The 23,083-nt window shown below is 35.2% G+C and overlaps 5 non-coding genes across 5 annotated transcripts; all 5 read left to right on the top strand.

Annotated features, from left to right (window-relative positions):
* Window positions 1-5,506: 5,506 nt before the first annotated feature.
* On the top strand, window positions 5,507-5,579 carry TRNAF-GAA (transfer RNA phenylalanine (anticodon GAA)). Its single transcript has one exon. It is a non-coding gene; the product is annotated as a tRNA-Phe (tRNA).
* Window positions 5,580-6,615: 1,036 nt separating this feature from the next.
* TRNAT-UGU (transfer RNA threonine (anticodon UGU)) lies at window positions 6,616-6,688 on the top strand. The gene has a single exon. It is a non-coding gene; the product is annotated as a tRNA-Thr (tRNA).
* A 6,706-nt stretch (window positions 6,689-13,394) lies between these two features.
* Window positions 13,395-13,467, top strand: TRNAV-CAC (transfer RNA valine (anticodon CAC)). The gene has a single exon. It is a non-coding gene; the product is annotated as a tRNA-Val (tRNA).
* Window positions 13,468-17,727: 4,260 nt separating this feature from the next.
* TRNAF-GAA (transfer RNA phenylalanine (anticodon GAA)) lies at window positions 17,728-17,800 on the top strand. Its single transcript has one exon. It is a non-coding gene; the product is annotated as a tRNA-Phe (tRNA).
* Window positions 17,801-19,983: 2,183 nt separating this feature from the next.
* On the top strand, window positions 19,984-20,056 carry TRNAV-CAC (transfer RNA valine (anticodon CAC)). Its single transcript has one exon. It is a non-coding gene; the product is annotated as a tRNA-Val (tRNA).
* Window positions 20,057-23,083: the final 3,027 nt, after the last annotated feature.

Here is a 23,083-nt window from a genome sequence, read left to right as displayed (position 1 = left end):
ACAAATGTAGATGAAATGAAATGAAATGAAAATGTCTTTATTGAAGCGGGCGAGGTTCAGCCATGGCTGCTCTACCACCTAACCCTTGTCAAAAGAATACAATATTAAACATTACACATCAAAAGGAACAGAAAAAAAATTTAAAAAATACAAGTAAAAGAATAAATCAGAAAATAAACAAGTGACATATGCAATAAAAAGTATCGATATTGTTGGATTTAGCTAAGCTGTTACATAAAACTGTACATGTCGTAAGTGCCAGAGGCCAGTCGCTGGGATTTCATCAAATGTGATTTTAATGAATTTCGAAATGAATTAAATGACTTTATTTCCGTGAGAGCTTTTGGTATCGCATTCCATACTCTCGGACCTGCTCTAGAAAATGATCCTTGCACTATCTTCAGTTTAAGTCTTTGTACATTGAATTTCTCACTGTTACGCGTAACGTGAGAGTGAATTTGTGACCGCTTTGTAAATTTACAATATAAATATTGTGGGGATTGAGTTTTAAGGATTTTATATATCAGACAACTATAGCGTAGGTATCTTCTTCTCGACATTGTTAAAATGTCGTTTCTATTTAGCACTGGTAGGATATGTTCCGATTTCTTTAAGTTAAAGACAAACCTAATGCACGAGTTCTGTATTTTCTGTATAGTTTTAGAATTGTAAACAGAGAGAGATGGTCCATATACAGCGTCACAGTAGTCTAATAACGGTAAAACAAGAACTTGCATGAGATATAATTTCATAGACTGAGATAGAAAGTCTTTGGCTTTGTAAAGTCGACGTAATAAAGTAATAGCTTTATTACACTGAGTAGATATATGATTATTATAGTTTAGTTCCTTATCCAATATGAGTCCTAAGCTTTTCACATGGGTAGAGTAAGAAATATAAGTGTCCATAATTTTTATTTTTAGATCCGATGCCTTGATTTTACTCAACTGTTGTGAGGTTCCTATAATCGTAAATGTACACTTACTTGGGTTGATGGCAAGACCGTTATCAGTACACCATTCAGATACAGAGGTCAAATCTCTATTAACAAGTTCTACAGTTTGTTCAATATTTTGTGGTGATGACATGATGCAAAGTTGTGTGTCATCCGCGTAGCAATGCACAGTAGAGTATTTAATGGAATCTATGAGGTCAGCAATGTAAATAGAAAATAAAAGGGGACCCAAGATTGATCCTTGAGGTACTCCTTTGTTTATAACGAGTGCCGAAGATAAGGGATTTTGAGCTGTCCTAAGATATACTTGTTGCTTCCTGCCTAGTAAGTAGCTTTCAATCCAGTTTATGACGGTATCAGAAAATTTATAATACCTTAGTTTAGCCAACAACAGGTTATGATTAACTAGATCGAAGGCCTTGGTTAGGTCTAAGAGGACTATGATTGCAACTTGAGAGTTATCTACTGCGTTTAATATTCCATCTGTTACCTCGAGCATCGCACTGACAGTACTATGATGCTTACGAAAACCGGATTGAATAATAGGGATAATATTATTATGATTTACATAGTCGTATAATTGCTGGTTTACTAATTTTTCTACGATCTTTGACATTATTGGTAAGATACTAATTGGACGTAGCTCGTTTAAGGAAGTTACGCGGGGTTTCTTTGGTAGCGGTACCACTTTTGCCGTTTTCCAGGCAGTAGGAAAGCAGCCGTTAACTAGTGAATAATTAATTATTTTCGTTAGAGGTGATAGTATGAATGGCAACGCTAATTTGATCATTTTAGTGCTTATTGCATCAAGGCCAGCTGAGTTAGATTTTATGCTGTGTACCGCCTTTCTCACATCGGATTCATTTATTGGGTTAAATAAAAATGTTGTCTGTAGCTGTGGATGTTTTTTAGACAGAAATTTCTTAGTTTGATTGTCAACTCTCTCAGAATTAATAGGAGGCAAACCAGGAAGACTGACGAAATGATCATTAATAACATTTGGATCATTGATTTCACTGGAAAGTGCTACATCATTGTTCCTGTTACAAAGACCCAGCTCTTGTATTACTTTCCATTTGTCTTTAACTGCAGTGCAGTTTTTAATACGATAAGAGAAGTAAGCAATTTTTTCTTGTCGAACCACTGACGTTGTAAAGTTCCTAAGCCTTTTAAACTCTTCCCAATCTTGTTGGGTTTTGGTACGCTTGAACTTGAGATGTGCTCGATCACGCAATTTCATTAATAGCTTGGTATTACTTGAGAGATATGGGAGTTTAGTTTTAGAAAGCTTGATCTTTTTAATAGGAGCATGTACATCGAATATATGTGTTAATGCGTCCTGTACAAAGGAAACCTTACCGTCTATTGTTTCAAATGACTCAATGTTTTCCCAGTGTATGTATTGAGCATCGCTAAAGAAAAGATTTTCATCAAAACTACTATAATCTCGACAGCTAAGAATTTCAGGTTTCGGGCTAGGCGGTTTATTAATATCAAGAACCATGTATATAACACAGTGATCAGAATTTCCAATAGGGGGACTAACACCATGCAACGCCAGTCTGTCTCTGTTATCAGTAACAATAACATCTAACAAAGATTCACTTGTTTCAGTTATCCTAGTAGGCTCATTAATTATTTGAATAAGATTTAACCTATTTAATATTGAGTTTAAATATACCGTTTCAGGTTTGTTTATGCAAGTTTGGTCACAGTTCAGGTCGCCAATTAAATACAGAGAATCGACCTGTGGATAGAGCTCGATGACAATATCTTCAATAATTGATAGTGAAGTATACGATATATTGGGTGATCTGTATAATGCAGCAAAACCTATTGAATAAGAGTTTATTTTTACAGTAAAGTTAAGAAATTCTATGTTTGGTCTCTCTAATCCGTCACCAGAGCTGGATGCAAAAGTCATAAGTTCTAGGTTTTTAAGATAATATACTACTATCCCCCCACCCCTGCCCGTGTCTTGTCGTAAAACGGAATACCCTTGTACATCAATTTGTTCAGTATTAACAGATTTATCTAACCATGATTCAGTTACAATAAATATAGCACATTCATTCGTAGCGATAAAAGATCTTACTTCATCAATTTTCGGAAGAAGTGAGCGAACATTAGCATGCATAACGGTAAATTTTCTTTTGACATCTGCAGGTATTGTGCATACCACAGCACGGTTTCTGTTAATAACAGAGAGGTCAAGAATATGAGAATGTCCAGTAGAGTTACCCATAGTCGTACTCATACTTACATTTATGACATACGGTACGTATTATGTATATTATAATATCTAACCCAGTGATTATCCTCCTGGCACTTACCTCAGATATGAGACAGAAGTTTGTAGGATATTTTGAAATTCTTACAATTTCCCGAGAATTCATACTTAGTAAGCTTAAGACACAATAAAACAATTTAAACGATATTACATAGTAAGAACGTAAAAACGTAGATACACAGCGCGCATGCGCGGGAAGCCGACCGCAACGCTGCAGCGACCGATTTCAAATAAACACGCCTCGTGCATACATCAACATCACGCTTATCCTAAAAGGAAATGGAATGGAGTGCTTGAATCCTGCTATCCTGCTTTTTTTAAAACTAAATTCTGCGTACACCACTGTATGGTATACGTATTCTTATCTTTGTCGCTTTAGAAGGCTCAATATTGGTTATTATACAGGAAATAAATGTTTTCTAAAATACCGGAATTATGGTTAAAAAGAGTATTGTGTCAAAAACGCCCTAATGCGTAAATTCTGAGAAAATTTTGAATAATTCCTACATTTTTTCTTCTACATTAAAATACAGAAAATGATATATCTCAGTACTATTTTTACATAAGTATGGGTGAATATATGTACAGTACCTACTTTATAACCTATATTTGCCCTAAGTTTGTTATATCAGAATTTCTGGAATTAATTAAAATCTAGTTTACTCACTAAATTCTCAATGATAACACTCACGGTAAAATATATTAAAACATGTATTTTGCAAAGATTTTCTGCATTTACTTTTTCATTTTTACAAAATTACTTCTTTATAATTGAAGATACATCCACTATTAACGACTTTTTTTTAACGTATTATATTTGAACTTTCTAGAAAAACATGTTTATACATGTCTGGCCCAGGGTTCCCAAATGTCCCGGATTTTAAGGGACAGTCCCTCATTTTATGATTTTATCCCGCGTTCCGGGGAGCTTCGATACGGGACGGCAAAAGTCCCGCATTTTGTCCAAATGACAAATTTACCTCACACAGAGAATTTTAAAGTCCACAATTTTTAATGAGTCGTCTGTCTGCCTGGCGCCCTGCTCGAGTCGTCTTCTTTTTACTAAGCATCTCATCGTCAAATTCATTTGTGGAAAGAGTTTTCTCACGTATGAATTTGAAATGGACTGATACAAGAAACGGGTGTTCTGCCCAGTTGATAAAATTTGAACTTAAAACAGCAATCAACTCTTCGACTTCAAGCTGCAATGAGTTTTTCGACAGGCTAAAGAAAAATTCAAATTTGAAAAAGATTACAAGTACAGTAAAGTCAAGTGTGAAGCACGATTATTTTATTTTTATTTTTATTTATTTATTTATTTATTTATTGAAGAAAGTTTAAGTAGCCTAAATCCAATGTTTTAAAAGTAAAATTTACCTAATTTTTCTTATAATAACTCTTTGTATTAGTTCATACTTTTGTATTTCTTTCAGTCTAAAATGATTACTATTTTTATTTTGTGTCTGGCTCATTTTTTACCGCTAGATCATGTTTATCAAAACCATTCTCGTAATAGTCATTAAAACTCGTCAACCAGTCCCTTATTTTGACCATTTTTATTGGGCAACCCTGGTCTGGCCACAAAACTTAACAAATTAAATGTTCAAGTCTGGCCATAGAAAAAAGTTATACGTTACGGACTGTTGTCCATAAAAACATATACATATTTATAACTATTATCCTTATAACTTCAAGCTGGGATTTTATGTTACTTTGATTAAATAAAAGGGCGAATCCTGAATAGGATAAAGTTAAAAGTTTCTATGAAAAATAACATGTTTCATGGGCTTTAATCCTATACTTTCATTAAAATGCGTAGGCTATACTAAAGAGAGTTCAAATATTTTACATAAAATCTTTTTTAGCCATACAAAAGATTGGCATCTCAGCTAGTTCATAAATATTAACACAAAACTCGGTAAATAATGATTCAAGAATTAGTTTCAACTTTATTGACTATACCAAGGTATTTAACGAAAAATATGAGCATCTTTTTATTTTATTTATTGCTTCTTTAAATTTTAATATCATTTAAAATTTATTAGTAACTTTTTTTCTTTTTCTTTTTTTAATTTTAAGAGTTCTGCATTGCAGTTATGATCTGATGACAAACTGGCTAGTGAAGAAGTGCAGGGATCGTTGGAGCGTGGTACAGTATGTGTTCTCAAGACCTTGACCCTTTCGTATGTCGTCACATACGAGATAACATATATTAGAAGCAAAACCAACTGAATTATAGGATAAAATGAAGTATCTACCATGCCTAGATAGCTCAGTTGGGAGAGCGTTAGACTGAAGATCTAAAGGTCCTCGGTTCAATCCCGAGTCTGGGCAAAGCTTGTTTTTGAGATAGTTTTTAATATAGGACAGCCCAAAGTAATTGCCAAATTTGTGCGTAAGTTCAAGCATTTTCATTACTTGTAAATTTAAGTAAATGAAATTTTACAAGTCTCATACCTGAAATACTACCTCAAACCATCAACTTTAAAACTTCAAATAATCAACTTTAAAACATTGATTACAGTGGCGGTTTTTAGCGGGAAGCCGGATAGGCACGGGCCTACCCAAAAATTTTGAAAACTATATAAACACCAAAAGATACAATAAAGAGTAAATATATTTCCACTGTTTGTATTAATGGTAGTAATTACTTAACAAATAGCATCAACCACTACTGTAAAAGTTATATCCCACTATCATTAATCAAGCAAATTTGTATATGTATCCATAAAAGCGAGGGAGCGAGCCTACCCAAAATTAAAATTCTAAAGCCGCCCCTGATTGTTTATTTACTATCAATGTTCGAGATAAAGCATGTTAACCTCATTTTCACCGGAATAGCTAACAATAATAATAACAGCTAGACAAAAACAGACAAACAGTGAAACCCGGGTTCAATTCTCAGAGGAAGTTCATGTGATTCGGATTCCACGTTAATCAGTAGATCCCGTCTCATATAGCCTCGCTGCTGAAAGAGACGTTAAACTCAAAATCAACTCAACTCAATTCAGACAAGCAAAAATGGGCAGGTGGATTCGAATCTGGTACCTTCTTAGAGCGACGTTTCCCACCATGCGCTCGTTTATTTCCAGATCCATCTGACAGAACCAATTTTTAGAGTGAAATCGTTAACAATAAACTACATTGATGGGATACTATCCTGGCATTCACCTGATAAAACATAAATAAAAGAATAGATTAAAATTTAGGACCATATTCGAATCCGATCATAAATTCTGGAGACTGGGGTACAGAATACTCGTACGGTCACACATCTCCTCCTTTCAAATATATTGTAACTCTTCATAACAATTACTACTGGTTGCACATCGACCTGCCACATTATTGCAAAAATCACGAGAAAATAGTCGCCTCCTTAGCTCAGTGGTTAGAGCACTGGTCTTGTAAACCAGGGGTCGGGAGTTCGATCCTCCCAGGGGGCTGGGCTTAAATTTTATAGTCTATGGTTAGCTCACGAAGCGTGTGGTCATCTTCGCCCTCTGTGCGATAGTATTAAATTTAGTCTAGTAAACATTTAACATACTTAGTAACATTTAATATTCTATAGATTTGAGAGCCATATTTAATTATTTTTTTTAAATCGATACATTTTATTAATTGAAAACATGATATACGGTTTGTTATTAGTAGTAGATACACAGGGGTGATTTATAACGAAAGCACTAGGGGCCATTAGCAGATCCAGGAGGAAGAAAACTAAAAGATACAATATTAAAGCTCTTTTTTTTTTTTTTTTTTTTTGTTATAGAATGTTAGATTCTAAAGGTGAAAAAAAAATACGTAAATAAATAATCTATAAACATTTCGTCTTCTCGTTTCTTATTCGGTGTTGTCAAAATTGACTTCGAGAAATATATTCCTCTCCGTACTGATAAAATATAAATTCAACTGTTTTGAGATTGTGTCGCGAAATAGCTCATTCATAAAAACAGATGCGGATTCGGTCATAATTTGCTGCCAAACGATGGTAAATTAAATATTACTTATTCTCGAGATACTCATAAAAATAAAGGCCTACTGCAAATTTAGTGATGCTGAAACTTTCCTCGGAAAAGTTCTCTTGCGCGGTAACATTCATCAACTCCTTCAGAATTGTAGTTAGTATATGAATACTTGAAATGCAGCTAAAGGAATATAGTAAGCCTATGTATTGTCTTACCTCTTTTGTACTGGTACGTACCCGTGTTCAATAAATTTTTCGCCAATATACATATGCGACAAATTTATTAAACATGGGAGTACATCAATCATGCACCATTCTGCTAATAAAATATAATTATTGCAACTTACATAAATAAGGATATTACTTTTTCGGCCTGAAGTTGGAGGGCAGGCTCCATATGTGAGAGGTCACGATTCTACCCTACTCCACGAAAACCACTTGTGTAAACACCTCTTCCATAAGCCGAGTCTATTTAATATAAGAAAAAGAAAATAGTAACGTAATGTATACTTACCGTTACTATGTTGTGGTCTTCTGAAATATCTGTTGATGTCTTGTTTGTATTTATTTATTTATTTTTTTCATTCTCTCGTTCTACATTTTCATTTCCATTATTGTCTGTTTCAGGAGTACGAAAGAATGTAATGCTGCTGCCTGTTTTTCATTTTTCAGCGCTATTTGTGTTCTTTTTCTGTATACACTTCCAAAAGGCTTCTTTTTTCTCCGACACACCTTCGGTTACATCTGGCAACACTATGTGGTTTCTAGTGTACTTCAATCGTTGCTTTCTAGTTTAAAAATATATTCATGAACAAAGCTTCATTTTGGTATAACCGTTGTTTGTGTATCGCTTCAGATTCAAAAGTTCCACTATCCTAAGCTCCGGGTTGCATTGTATATTGGACACCCTATATATATATATATGTTCAAGTCAGTAAATAGCTGTGGGTAAGATTTCATTGCTGCAGTCAATTGAGTTATAGGACAAATTATGTTTTAGGCAATGAAATGTAAATAATTCAGCAAAGGTAATTTTGTCACCTTCTGGGCTCTTTTACACGGGGAAAGGTCGGGACGCGGGACAAGTAAATGAGAAATCGGTACAGTCCCGTCATAATTGGGACAGTTTTCAACCCTGGCTGTACCGCTGTACTTATCAGACTGTGTTATTGTTGTTCCAAACTTCCAACTCTCAACAATAGCTTACAGCTTTATTGTCAACGGAAATTAAAAAGAACAAATAAGCTGAAGAGATTCTCTTTATATGAAATTGAAGAAGAAATCTGGTTATTATAAAGGGGAAGAATGCTTCTATGACATGAGATAGTAACCAATTATGCTACTCAATTTAAACGAAAGTAAATTCGTACTTCACAGTTGACAATAATAATAATATATATATATATATATATATATATATATATATATATATATATATATATATATATATATATATATATATATATATATATATATATATATTCCAGCAAACAATTTGGGCCCTCTAAACGCCTAAAATTTGGCGCTTCGGGCGGTTGTCCGCCTCGGCCGGGCCTTCCGCCGGTACTGGATGGATGATAGCCTAGTGGTGGAATGGCGAAAGTGGGATGAAACGGGAGAACCCCGGGAAAATCCACGCATACGTTGTTTGTCCACCACAATGCGCACTTTACCCTTGCTTATAATATTGTGTTATTTCATTAGGTTGCTTCTTGTTATAAATTCATTTTTTTTTTAATTTTCTAATCTAAGCCGTGAGTGTGAGACCACAGAATACTTACGAGGAAGGTCCATAAACCGTGAGAGTTGAATTTTGATGAAAATTTGTGACAAGCTTCAGTTCGGGTTGCTAAGTAACGTAGTAATAGTCACTCGATGCGAAAATGCTTCGTTGAGCTGATACACCGACGCCATCTTGAAATCCAGTAGGCAATGTCCAAGAATACCCTTTTGACACAAAAATGAAAAAGCTTTTGATAGATCTGACTTCAGTATTGTAAACCAAGGTAGAACATCTATATGTAGGAGTACTTCCAGTGCATGATCGCCATTTTGAAAGGCGCCATATTGAATCGCGCTCAAATATGATAGATGGCAAGGGGGACATGTGGGGTATCAAATAGCACTGGAATTTACTCCTGAATCCATTTCCGTAACCAAAGTTTACATATCAGTTTTCACTTCAGAGTTAAGAGCTCTCTCGCTCACAGGAACATATAAAAACTGTGTGAATTAGACTTGTGTTATGAAATGCAGTCGTGCGAGCACTTGCAGGGTTTTAACTAATGCAGTAGTTAATACAGTACAATAGCCACTATACCAATCACATCTTGAGAGTAGTGAGAGAAATCGTTAATTAAATGGAAATGCCTGTAGTGAAAAATGGAATAGCAGCATGCTACAAGTTATACCTATTTCAAACTGCGATGGAAGAGACTGCTCGTCGATGAAACACATGCCTAATAGAACTGACGAGCAGAGAATACCAAAGGGATTGTTCGGATATATATTAGAAAAATTATATAAACTGGTGAATATTAGTTGAACGACCAAAATGGTTCGGATTCCACTATAATCTGTAGGTCCACGTCTCCTTTAGCGTAGCAGGCATAAGTGTGGGACGTTGGACTGAATCAAACCAAAAATCTATTTTAGGCAATTTTACGTGGTCCGTTATAGTGTGTTAAGTTTTCTTCTCCAATCTTGAAACTTTAGGCAAAGACCATCATTGTTGCAGAATATTGCGTTTTTTTCCAATACTCATACTTGACAACCTATAATTTACCGTGCATATTACGAAGTTAAAATACTATAATGTATTTATTGCTAGTTTGTCTAAATACAATCGATTTGTTGCTGACGCATTGAACAATTAAGGGGATTTAAATTATCAGTTCACAGCCCATTCTTAGAACAAGATACACCTGGAAACTTAGAATTCAGTTCTCTTGTGTCAATTCTGCTATTAGTGATAGGGGAATGCATACACACCTGCTAAGAATAGATGGCAATAAAGATTATTACAAGATTCAATACCAAGTTGCAATCCATAAAACAAGCCTCTTTCTTGCTTTTTCCTTCAATAATAAATAATTAAATATCTGCTACTTTCCACCTTTAACGATAAAACACTTGCTTATAATAAGGGCAAGACTAGTTTTCATATCAAAACTGTGATAAATAACTAGTTGTAGCAGGTGTTCACTTGTTCGTTGTACAAGTTATATGGCAGAATTTTCACAATGAAAATGCATTCTGTTGTGTACCATCAATTTTGTGCGCCAGTCCTAAAGGACATGCTTGCATATGCATGGCAGAAATGTGGGTACGTCACAGGAGCAATAGTTGGTTCATTTACAAATGTTCTGGAACAGAGCCGGATTTACGTATAAGCTAATCCATCATCAGAACTGAAGAGCAAAAGGTTAGTAGGTTAATATTTGCTTATGTGCATGAGTTTATATTATTTTTCTATTATTTTTTCTATTAATTTTCTAATAACTTCAATATATATTCTTGTAAAGTCATATGTGCCGTTGCACCTAACTTATATTACATCATTTAAATGCTATGCATAATCGCAACACACATACACTCATATATATATAGCACACTCTGAAATAGGTAGAGGAAGGTTACCAAAGAGCACACACTTAATATTCATTTTCAAATAGCTCCGAAAGTAATGAAGCAAAAATTATATAAATTGTACAAAATTTTAATTGAAGTTTAGGCTACATTGTAAGAAATAGAAAAGTACTACTAGATGTAGAAATGGAGATATACGTTAAAAAGTTAAAAAAAAAAAAAAAAAAACTCAGATGCGTACTTTTAAGGACCAGTGTCCCAAAGAGTGCGTTTTGCGGTCCCTAAGAGGGCGCACTCAACACCTATCATACTTGAAACCTAAACCCCTTCGTAAACTTTAATTTACCCTAAGGTTTGCTTCCAATTGTTCGTATACAGGCAATTCTAAACTATTTTGCTTCCAACAATTTCTTCATTACACGTTCATGTGGTTTTAAAGAATTTATTATGAACGTACACGAAATTTAAAACATTAGAGAAAATCTTCGTTTAGTTTCACCAACAATTTATGATTTTTATGAGTAAAATTAATGATGATTTTAAATTCTTAGTTCGTGGTTTCATTACATTATTCCACCAACTGGAAAAAAATCCTGAACAACACCTTTAGTGTATGTCTTTTTTAATTCTTAGTTTGTGGTTTCATTACAATCGTAATCGAAGCCATATTTCACTCAGCATCTTCCTCCAGAACACTACCAGAATCTTTATTTTGATCATTTCCTCACCACTTAGGACAACATCATCATACCATGAAAGGCAATGGCAAACTACCATGGACCAAAGGCCTACCTTCGGGCAGAACACCACATCATCATTGTAATTTAAGAAATTTTGTGAATTTAAAATACTTCTTATATATGATTTACAGTTGGTGCTTGAATCGAAGATAAACAATTACAAATAATTCTACAATCCATTCAAACATCATATTACACTCCGAGAGTAACTGATAAGAATAACCATTGTCTGTAATATGAATGCCGCTACCCACACACGCTATCAAAGAAATTCTCCCAAAGAGTACGTGCGCGTTCTTTGGTAACTCACTAACGCGCACTCTTTGGGAAACAGCAGTCAACTCGAGTAAAATTCATCCATGTGGCTGCATATGCAAGTCCCCCGAAACAAAGCCATGGTAAACAATTCTATCTGCATTCATGTTTCCTACCATGCAACAAGAGTACTGTAGTTAGCTGCTATATCAGAAAAATTTCTTAACTAAGAGTATTAAAATATTACATCAAGAATTCAAAAAAGTTATTTTTAGCTGTATTTTCTGTTTGCAGCGATCCGTTAACTTCCCTTTTCTTCGTATCAACTCTCACACAAAGACGCATCAAACAACGTAGCAATAACAATTATGTGTGTTACCACTTCAGCGTAATTGGCACTGCGCGCTCTTAGGGCGTGCGTACTCTTTGGTAACCCTCCTCTATAATTTGTTACAGTGCAGCTATTCCATTTTTCACTACAAGAATTTCCATTTAATTATCGATTTCTCTCACTAGTCTCAAGATCTGATTGGTATAGTGGCTATTGTACTGCATTAACTACTGCATTAGTTAAAATCCTACAAGTGCTCGCACGACTGCATTTCATAACACACATTTTAATTGCACAGTTTTTATATGTTCCTGTGAGCGAGAGAACTCCTAATTCTGAAATGAAAACAGATAGGTAAACTTTGGTTACGGAAATGGATTCAGGAGTAAATTCCAGTGCTATTTGATATCCCACATGACTCCGTTACCATTTATCATATTTGAGCGTGATTCAATATGGCGCCTTTCAAAATGGCGATCATGCACTGGAAGTACTCCCACATATAGATGCTCTACCTTGGTTTACAATACTGAAGTCAGATCTATCTAAAGCTTTTTCATTTTTGTGTCAAAAGGGTATTCTTGGACATTGCCTACTGGATTTCAAGATGGCGTCGGTGTATCAGCTCAACGAAGCATTTGCGCATCGAGTGACTATTACTACGTTACTTAGCAACCCGAACTGAAGCTTGTCACAAATTTTCATCAAAATTCAACTCTCACGGTTTATGGACGGACTTTCCTCGTTAGTATAATTGGTTAGCTGACGAGTTTCTAACATTTGTTATAAGCACTAAGGCTCCACTCGAATCGAACCCGAGTCTTCCGCGTTAAAGACGATTGTGCTAATTATGTAGCCATCAGTAAGTCCTCAGAATAGTTATAATGATAATTGCAATTATTTCTGACCAGGCGGGTGGCCAGACCAAAAATGTAGGGGGCCCGGCTGAAGTTAGGGGGGCAATCCAACCATATTATAGTTCATTTGCAAGCCTACCGTGAAAATTTTCGGGGGACAGCAAAAATTTACGGAAGGACTGGCCCCAGGGAGACCCGCCTGGATACGGGCCTGTTTTTGACTTAATAAGGTCTAAACTGATCGGCAAAACGGAAGTCCTACACCGGAGCGGAGAGAATCCAAAATATTAGACTCTCCCTAATACGAAGTTTCCATCATACCCATGCATAACATATGAACGTTGCATATAAAAAAAAATTCCTTTACGCAATTTTGCACTGACAAAGATGATAAAATTCCATCTTCGAAGTAATGTTTCCGTAGTGTAGTGGTTATCACGTGCGCCTCACACGCGCAAGGTCCCCGGTTCGATCCCGGGCGGAAACAAGAATGTTCATTTTTACTTTGTACTATAATTTCGCAAATCTTGTAATCGATTCTGCGTTGTTAAACTATTGCAATATCTCATATAGCAACTATTGCAATATAGCTTTTTCAGAATTAGAACACACATACAAATTTATTGCTATTACATTCAATATGAACTAACATATTTTTCTGCTGGTTGCTACGGAGTGACTGTGTGTTGAATGTCATGTTGTGAAATGTAAGAGAAATTGAATAATAAACGAACATTCATTGTTCTACTACTTTACTGTATGCATTATCCCATTTAACACGTAGGATGGGAGATATAAAGCAGTGACAATGTCAAGAGAACAAAACTTAAAAAAAAATAAAATAAAATAAAAAAATAAAAAATATAAAAAATACAAACTTGTCACAATTGCCACCAAAAAGTATTGGACACATAAGTTTCTACACACTGTCGCCATCCTTATAGTACTCGGTAGGTAGGATTCTCTTGATAACTACACACATCTTTTTATTGAGTATGGAACGCACTAAATTGTTTGTGGTGTCAATGACTTTTTCGGTCATTTTTGTTGGAGATATCATATATGCGAATGTTTTATTCAAAGCGGTAAGGTCTATTGGGCTCATATCATGCGATTGTGGTAGTGTTTGCTAGCAACGGGGTGTGTTACATAACAACAAGAGTCTGTAGGACTGTGTGCATGTGGTTGTTATCCTGCTATTATGGAGAGCAGAGCCGTTGCTAGAGATTTCGGCGCCCCGGGAGAGATAGAATTCGGCGGCACCCCTACAGTCACCTTACCCAGCTTTACTTTACTTTTCGTTTTGTTTTTATTTATTTATTTATTTACATATAAGAGAAGCAGTTTTTGCTGTTATGCTACGTTGAATTTTTATCAAGCTGCTTGGAAAGACCATTCCTACAGCCAAAAGCGATCACTGTGTGTTCTTTTACAAATAGCTACTTTCAAAAGGCTTATTTTGGACTTTTTGTTAAACTTGACAAACTACCTTTGGTTGTATAGCCTACAAATCAACTTGGAGAACACTTATGGAAATATACAACTATTTACAACGTTTCATACTATCGATAAAACTGAAATTTTAATACATTAGAAACTGTGTTTTTAAAATGTTTGAAATAGGTGACAGCATTAATTACCAGTAATAATTGTAAACTTTTATAATTTTATTATGTATGTGACCACACAAATGACATTTTAATTTCGATTCTTTTACGGTAATATATATATATATATATATATATATATATATATATATATATATATATATATATATATATATATATATATATATATATATAGTGAAGTACAACGGAAATTCAGAAGGAGCCTTCTTTGCAAATTTCTCAATATTGATCGATGGAGGTGAAGAATATGTTTAAAATTTGTATTCAAAATTATGCAAAATATAGTTTGGCTACTACATATGTTTGAAATTATAGGCCTAGTAATTATTTAATTTCTTAATGAATGAAAGTTCTGAACTAAAGATTACTTATAATTAATTAACATATTAAAAATAACTAACCCCCATATATAACCCCCATATAACCCCCATAGTGAAATAAAAGCAAGGATAGGAATGGCGAAAGAAGCCTTTAGAAGAGGAAGAAAAGTCTGTTTTGTGGGACCTTGAATAAAGAGTTGAGAAAAAGACTCATAAATGCTTCGTGTGGAGTGTTGTACTGTATGGAGCGGAAACGTGGACATTACGTAAGGTGATGAAAATCGACTGGAAGCCTTCGAAATGTGGGTGTGGAGAGGAATGGAAAAAATTAGTTGGGTCGAGCGGAAAACGAATGAGAGTGTGTTAGAAATGGTGGATGAGAAAAGAACACTTTTAGACATTATTAGGAAGAGGAAGAGAAACTGGTTGGGACATTGCCTAAGAAGAGATTGTATCATGAGGGACGTCCTAGAGGGTATGGTGGCGAGAAAGAGAAGAAGGGGGCGAAGGAGACTACAAATAATGGATGATATAAAAACAGAAAGATCATACGCGAAGACGAAGAAGTTAGGGGAGGACCGTGGAGCATGGAAGCTTCTCAGCTGCGGCAAGTGACCTGCCAATAAAGGCAGATTATCTATGATGATTATATATATATATATATATATATATATATATATATATATATATATATATATATATATATATATATGCTGGAAATACAAATAGTTAATAGAGAAATTATCGCAATAAATTTCTTCAAATTGGAAGCATTTCATATGCCAATGGAATAGAAAAGATCACTGGTAGAGATCAGTCTTTGAAAGAGACGAAATTCGTTGGATTAAGTTCTGATATCTTAAGCCCCTATTCTACAACTGTTTCAAGTTCGAAAATGTTATTATTCCAGTTGTTTACTTTCATTTTTAATATTGCCGCGCAAACAGCAGCTTGCATGTGTCTCTACACTTCCCTCATTTTCATACCTTTATTCTCACCGTCGTAATTAATTCTATTGTGTAGAATACTTTGACTAACTAAGCAAACTCCAAAAATATATTTTAGATTAGGTTGTTTCTGATTTTGAAAACGCTCCTACATACACTGTAAGTCATTACTCGACACCTTTTATATTACATAGTCATTAACAAATCATATGTAACTTTCTGTTGAAAACTTTCTGTGACTTGCTGAAAAGTTTGGATTGCGAGCGGAGCAAGCAAGAAATCTTTTAATAAATCTTTTTTTTTTTTTTTTTTTTTTTTGCAAAACGACAACAATATTGATTTAATAGGGCGCCAATACAATTTAGGGGCGACGCGTCTTTTACTTATTTCCAACACTTCTTCTTTCTTCTTGCTCGTTCGGTGCCCAAGGCAACCGCCCCGCTCGCCACCCTTAGCTACGGCTCTGGTGGAGAGAACCCAATTTTATCACAATTGGGGGAAGATATATGTTGAGAATGTCGAAGTACGCCTCCTTGTCCATTGTCAGTTTAACAAAGATAAATTAACACTGTCACTGTGTCCATGTTGGGAAGGGGAAAATGGCTCTGTTACTCTTTATTTTGTGAGAATTGGAATTAGGAGCAGGGGCGGATTAAAACTTTTGGGGCCCTGGAGCCGACTATTTCAAGGGGTCCTATGTTACGAATAGTTCTAGTGCATAAATCTTCTTTGTTGCCTTCCACAGCCTCATAGGCTTATCGAAACACCGAGAACTATGCTATATATAATATTTTAATGTGCTCCAAGTTTACAATAAGTACAGAAAGTATAATAATACATTCATTATTAACAGTTAAATACTCATATACTGCAGTGTAACACACAAATGCCAAATACAAGCTAAATGGTGAACACAACAAAATAAGTATCGTGAAGACGCCGATGAAAGAAGACTTAACTTTAGCAATACCGCGAGCGTAGCGAGCGGAAAAAACATTAGCGTGGGTCTGAAGCCTATAATATAATAAGTTTCTTGCTATATTAGGGTATTAAAAAGATGGGCTTTTTTTGGAGGGGGGCTGAGCCTGGGAGCCCCGGAGCCTGGGCTCCATTGGCTTCGCACTTAATCCGCTCCTGATTAGAAGCTCGTTTCTTAGATAATAGTGTGAAATACGTAATATATAAAATTTTTGCATCTTGGCATTAAGAAATTCGCGAGTATAACAATTTCCCCCTGCTTTGAAACTTCGTTTCACTTTATTAATATCAGCACTAGAATTTTATGCTACTGTGTTATTTAACAAAATCATTGATTATTAGTATAGACTAATTAATATTCGTTACCCGATCCGCCACAAATACCTGAAGATTATTTTCAAGACTTTTTGTTTTGTTGAACTCCATCAATTTTAACTTTAGACACTATGTTTTATTGGTCAAAAAAGCTGTTTGTGATTTTTTTATGAAATCAAAGAAGGTAGTAAAGCGAAGCATATTAAACAGGAATCCCTAAATCCTTTTTAACGTTGCCCTTCCCACCAAACAAAAATGCATCCATATTAGCAGAGACAACTTGCAAACTATTTGCTGTGAACTTGCATTGGAAGTCGGCAAGCTTGCATCCGGCTTGATTTTAAAGCATGCAAGCATGCCGCAAACAATGCAAGCATTATGGAATGAAATTATGACCCGATAACAAACTGTTTAGCGAAGAAATGCAGAGGTCGTTGGAGCGTAGCATAGAATGTTATCTGAAGACCTTGAACGTGATACGTTTCATCACGTACGAAACAACACATTCTATTAGATGAAAAAATCAGTGGAATATGAGATAAAGTAATGTAAATAATATGCCTAGATAGCTCAGTTGGGAGAGCGTTAGACTGAAGATCTAAAGGTCCTCGGTTCAATCCCGAGTCTGGGCAAAATTGATTTTTGAGGAATTCTTCAATATAAGAAAACTCGATCACATAAATTCCCGCGTAAGTTAAAGAATTTTCATTGCTTGTAATTTACAAAAGTTTCATACCTGAAATACTATTCCCAAAAAAAAAAAAAAAAAAAAAAACTTTAAACCACTGTTCCGTTATTAATAACCTTCCCGGTAAAGTATGTTAACCTGATTTTCAGTGAAATAGCTAACAATTAGACACACAATCGGAAAAGTCGACCCAGGTCAGTATTTAAAAAAAATAATAAAATAAAATAAAATAAAAAGAGGAAAATTTCAGTCAATCGATGGTGTGCAGGTGGATTTGAATCTGGTACCTCCTTAGTTTTACATTCCCTACCATATGCTCACTTACTTCCAGATACAGTTTGCAATTTTTGTTGTTGTTGTTATTATTGTTGTTTACACTGAAATTATTTACCTGCTGCAACATACAACTTAGTAAGATTAAAATTTAGGATGATATTCGAATCCGGAGATTGGAATGCAGCTTACTAGAAATCAGACGCACAAATAGAAGGAGTTGAGACTTTTAAATTTTCCATCTATTACAAATTATGACAAATAATGGTGAAGCAGGTATGATTACACGCCCTCTTTCTCAAATAGCATATTGTGGATCTCCATAGTAATTGCTACTGATTGCATACACAAGTACCACATTATTAAAAAAAAAATTGTCGCCTCCTTAGCTCAGTGGTTAGAGCACTGGTCTTGTAAACCAGGGGTCGGGAGTTCGATTGATTTTTATAGTCTGTATTTCACTAATGGAGCGTGTGGTAGTGTCTTCACCCTTTGTGTGATACTATTAAATATAACCTAGTACATAATATACCGTCGTCTACTTAGTACCATTTAATATTCTATGGATTTGAGAACCTTATTATTATTTAAAAAACCGATACATATTAATAGAAAACAAAATATAAGGATTGTTATTACTAGTAGATACACAGAGGTTATTCATAACAGAAGCACTAGGGTCCATTAGCTTATCCAGTAGGGTCGTTTGGAGGTAGTAGATCGCCTCCTGACCTGAACGATTAATGTGAGCTTGAGTAAGTAATTTTCCATCAAAGCAGGTTAAAGTAATCGATGTATTTTATGTGAAGACCTATAAAAAGGCAGACTTTGTGCGAGGTTGCAGTCGTCACCATCGTCCTCTCCGTAAATCCACCAGTGAAGGAAAGACATCGGTAAGAATAAAAACTTTATCACTTCATATTAATAAGAGAAGAAAAGTAATTTGATGTTTTCATTCTTTTATATATTTTGAACATTAAGTAATTTTTCTTCCTTTTATTTGAAGCGCCAAACTTTAATCGATGTAACTTCCTTCACGAGGCCGTGTCTGCGATTCTATCACATTGGGATCGACAATATTTGGATCTGTCCTTTTTATACCGTTGCTGTCAAACGTCAAGATACTAAGGTAAAATTAGGTCATGTTAAGCCAAAGAATAGGTAATGTGTTTGCTATTGATTAGAATTTCACCTAAGAGCTTCTATTCTATTCCAAGTTTCTGAAGATTCACAGAGGCCCTAACAGTGGCAATGAATGGCAACCTTAACCTAAGCTCGGTTTCCTTGATTATCCCTCCTTAGCACATTAGTCGTTAGGAATCTGAAATGAAATGAAATATTTTAGTTTTACGTCCCATGCTTATGCCGGCTAGGCTAAAGGAGACGGTGATGATGAGAAATGAATGAAATGGTGGAATGAAGCAAGTGGGGGGAAACGGGAGAACTCCGAGGAAACCCATGCACATGGTGTTTGTCCACCACAAAGTTCACTTGGTTGGAGCAGGGTTTGACCATACACCAGAGGTGAACGCTCTACTACTGAGCCACCGCGGTTGGTATCGAATCCGGACCTTCCGCGTCGAATGTGCTAATTATGTAGCCATCAGTGAATCCTCAGAATAGTTATAATGATAATTATAATTAAACTGATAGGTAAAAACGGAAGATCTACACCAGAGTGGGGAGAATCCAAAAGATTAGTCTTCCCCTATTACACAGTTCCCGTGATTCACGTCCTAACATACTCACGCATAACATATTAACGTTCATATAAAATGTTTCGTTTACGCAATTTTGCACTAACAAAGGCGGTCAAATTTAATCTTCGAAATAATAAATTTGCTACACACGTAAGTTTCTGTAGTGTAGTGGTTATCACTTGCGCCTCACACGCGCAAGGTCCCCGGTTCGATCCCGGGCGGAAGCAAGCCCCTTAATTTTTATTTTGTACTGTAAGTTTGAAAATCTTGTAATCGATAGTTTATTGTTAAACTATCAATGTCTCTAGCTTTTTCAGAATTAGATATACAAATACAAATTTATTGCTACTACATACAATATGAAATAACTAATATTTTTCTGCTGGTTGTTACGCTGTGTGTGTTTGTGTGTGTCTGTGTTGAATGTCATGGTGTGAAATGTAAGGGATATTAAATAATAAACGAACATTCACTGTACTCCTAGTTTACTGTATATATTATTACATTTAACACGTATGATGGGATAAACATAGCAGTGACCATGTCCAGAGACCGAATTTAAAAAAATGAAATACACACTTGTCACAATTGACGCCAAAAGGTATTGGACAACTACAATTTTCTGCACACTGTCGCCATGCTTATAGTACTTGGTAACATAGGCGTAGCTAGTACTTTATATTTGGGTGTGCGCAAAGAAAACAAATTAGGCCTTGTTCCTTTTTAATACCTTTGTAGCTTTGCAATACAATCACTTGGCTCTGTTTTCCACTAAAGTTTTTAAAGGAATGTAAATTCACTAAACGGCAGAGTTGAAAATTTCTGGATATAGCTATGTAGTGGAAAAAAAATCAAATTGCATAGAAATTATACACACGCACAATGTTCATAAATGTTTTAAACAAATACATCAAAATGCACATAATCTGTAACAAGAGACGTCTGTCAAAAGGTACAATGTTCTTAAATCCATCATTAACTTCATCTACATCAATAGATGAAGCTCTTTCCTGTTCAACAAACATCAAGAATAGGGTTTCTTCTAGTATATCCTACTTCTGAGTTGTTTTTAATTTACTTTTAATTTGAGTAAGCTTGGAGAAAGCTCTCTCACATGTGCAGCTTGTAAGAGGTATAGAAGCGCCGTATTACAAAGTAGAATGCTGTAAACATCTTGTTTCTATCTTCTTTTTCCAATCACCGAAATCACTCCTGTAGCATAACAGAACTTCACTTAGGTACAGACGATTTTACTCTCAGAAGTCTTACTTCTGCTGCCAACTCGTCTCCTGACAATTTGAATATTCTACCTAAGAGGGTTATTTCTTCATCCTTTACATTAAAGTCAACCTGATTTCCCACGGCATTGAGGATCCCAATAGTTTCTTGTCTAAACCTCTCATCAATACTACAAACAACTGAGTCTAAAAGAGGGTAATAACAAGAAATTGTCATCTCCTCTTTGTTTCGTACAAATACTGCAAGCTGACTTGATTTGTCGACTTTAAAATTTTGCGCCCTTCATTGGAGAAATTGAAATCTCCACACTATCACAGGTCTTAATAGCTTCGTTGTAAAGTTCCATGAACTGAGACGAATTTCTCATGGATTGCATAGTATTGCGAAGCGATCTGACACTACAGCGATACAGCCGAAAGTAAATTTACATATGGACTTTGGAGTAACTTGAGGAAGGGATATGGAATTCGAGGGTATATTCAGCAAGTTCAATATTTCGAATAATTTGTACTTTTAATAATTTTGCCCTGGAAAAAGAAAGGTGCCGCTATTTTTTCTTATATTGAAATATGTCTTTAATTCTATTTGATAAAGCCGCCCATTAGGGTGTGCCTGGGCACACTCGGCACACCCAGTGGCTACGCCTATGCTTGGTAGGTCCTCTTATTCACTTGATAATAGCATAAAACTAATTCGGTATCGAATGCACGAAGTTGTTTGTGGTGTCAATGACCTTTTCCGGTCATTTTTGTAGATGCCATATTTGCAAATTTTTATTGGGTTCATATCAGGTGATTGTGGTAGTGTTTTCACCCAGCGAGTTGTGTTATGTAACAACCAAAGCCTGATAAATAGGGCTGTGTGACACGGTCGTTTGCTGCATAGACGGGTTGTAGAGAGAACCCCATTTTTCACAATTGGGGAAAGATATGTGTTGAGAATATTGAAGTACGTCTTCTCCATTGCCAGTTCAACAAATATAAATTAGAACTATCACTGAGCCCCTACTGGTTAAGGAGAAAATGACTGTTTCTCTTTATTTTGTGAGAGTCGGACTTAGGGACTTCATGATGCCTTGTCTTTTCTTAGAAAATAGTGTGAAATACGTAATATATAAAATATTTTGCATGTTGACAGTAAAAAATTCGCAGATGTAACCATTTCTCTCTGGTAGGAAACTTCGCTTCTTTTACTTGCCCTGGACCTACATCAGTACTAACGTTTTATGATACTGTATTATTTAAAAAAATCATTGATTATTATCATATAGTATTTAATATTCGTTACCCTATACCGGTGGCGGGTTTAGCGGGTAGACACGGGCATACCCAAAAATTTTGAGAAATATACAAACGCTAAATATATTTTCCATTATTTATATTAATGATAGATAATTATTTAACAAATAGTATCAATCACCACTGTAAAAGTAATGTCCTAATGTCATTAATCAATCAAATGCTTATATGTATCCATAAGCAAGGGAGCCGGGCTACCCAAAATTAAAACTGTACAGCCGCCCCTGCCCTATACGCCACCATCACTGAACATTATTTTCAAGTGTTTGTTTTGTTGATCTCTATCAATTTAGACAACTGTGTTTTATTCCTCAAAAAAGATGTTTGTGTGTTTTTATTAAACCAAAGAAGAGAGTGAACGAAGAATATCAAGCATGATTTCCTAAACCTTTTTCCTCTTTGCCCTTCCCTTTTAATACAGTATATCTATTTCCCCTTGAGTGTCTCCTCTTTTACATCATTGTAGTCATTGGCGTACGTAAGGTGGGCTCCGGGTTTCAACCAACCTTGAGCAAGATATTATGCAATAGTAATAATAAAAAAACGTGTACCGTATTATGATATGTATACATATATCAGAAACAATGTGAGCTTGGAAACTTGTACCCAAGTTATTAACTAGTTTTATTTAAGTTTTCAAACCCCACTAATAGTTCAATAATACGATTACTTGTATTCATAACCCCCTCCCCTTGTAGGCAATGCTATTAAGCCTAA

The sequence above is a fragment of the Thermobia domestica genome, chromosome 9, assembly GCF_964235325.1.
Source record: "Thermobia domestica chromosome 9, izTheDome1.hap1.1, whole genome shotgun sequence".
Taxonomy (NCBI): Eukaryota; Metazoa; Arthropoda; class Insecta; order Zygentoma; family Lepismatidae; genus Thermobia; species Thermobia domestica.
Note: the sequence above shows the minus strand (reverse complement) of the source record. Positions and strands in the feature narration are given on the sequence as shown.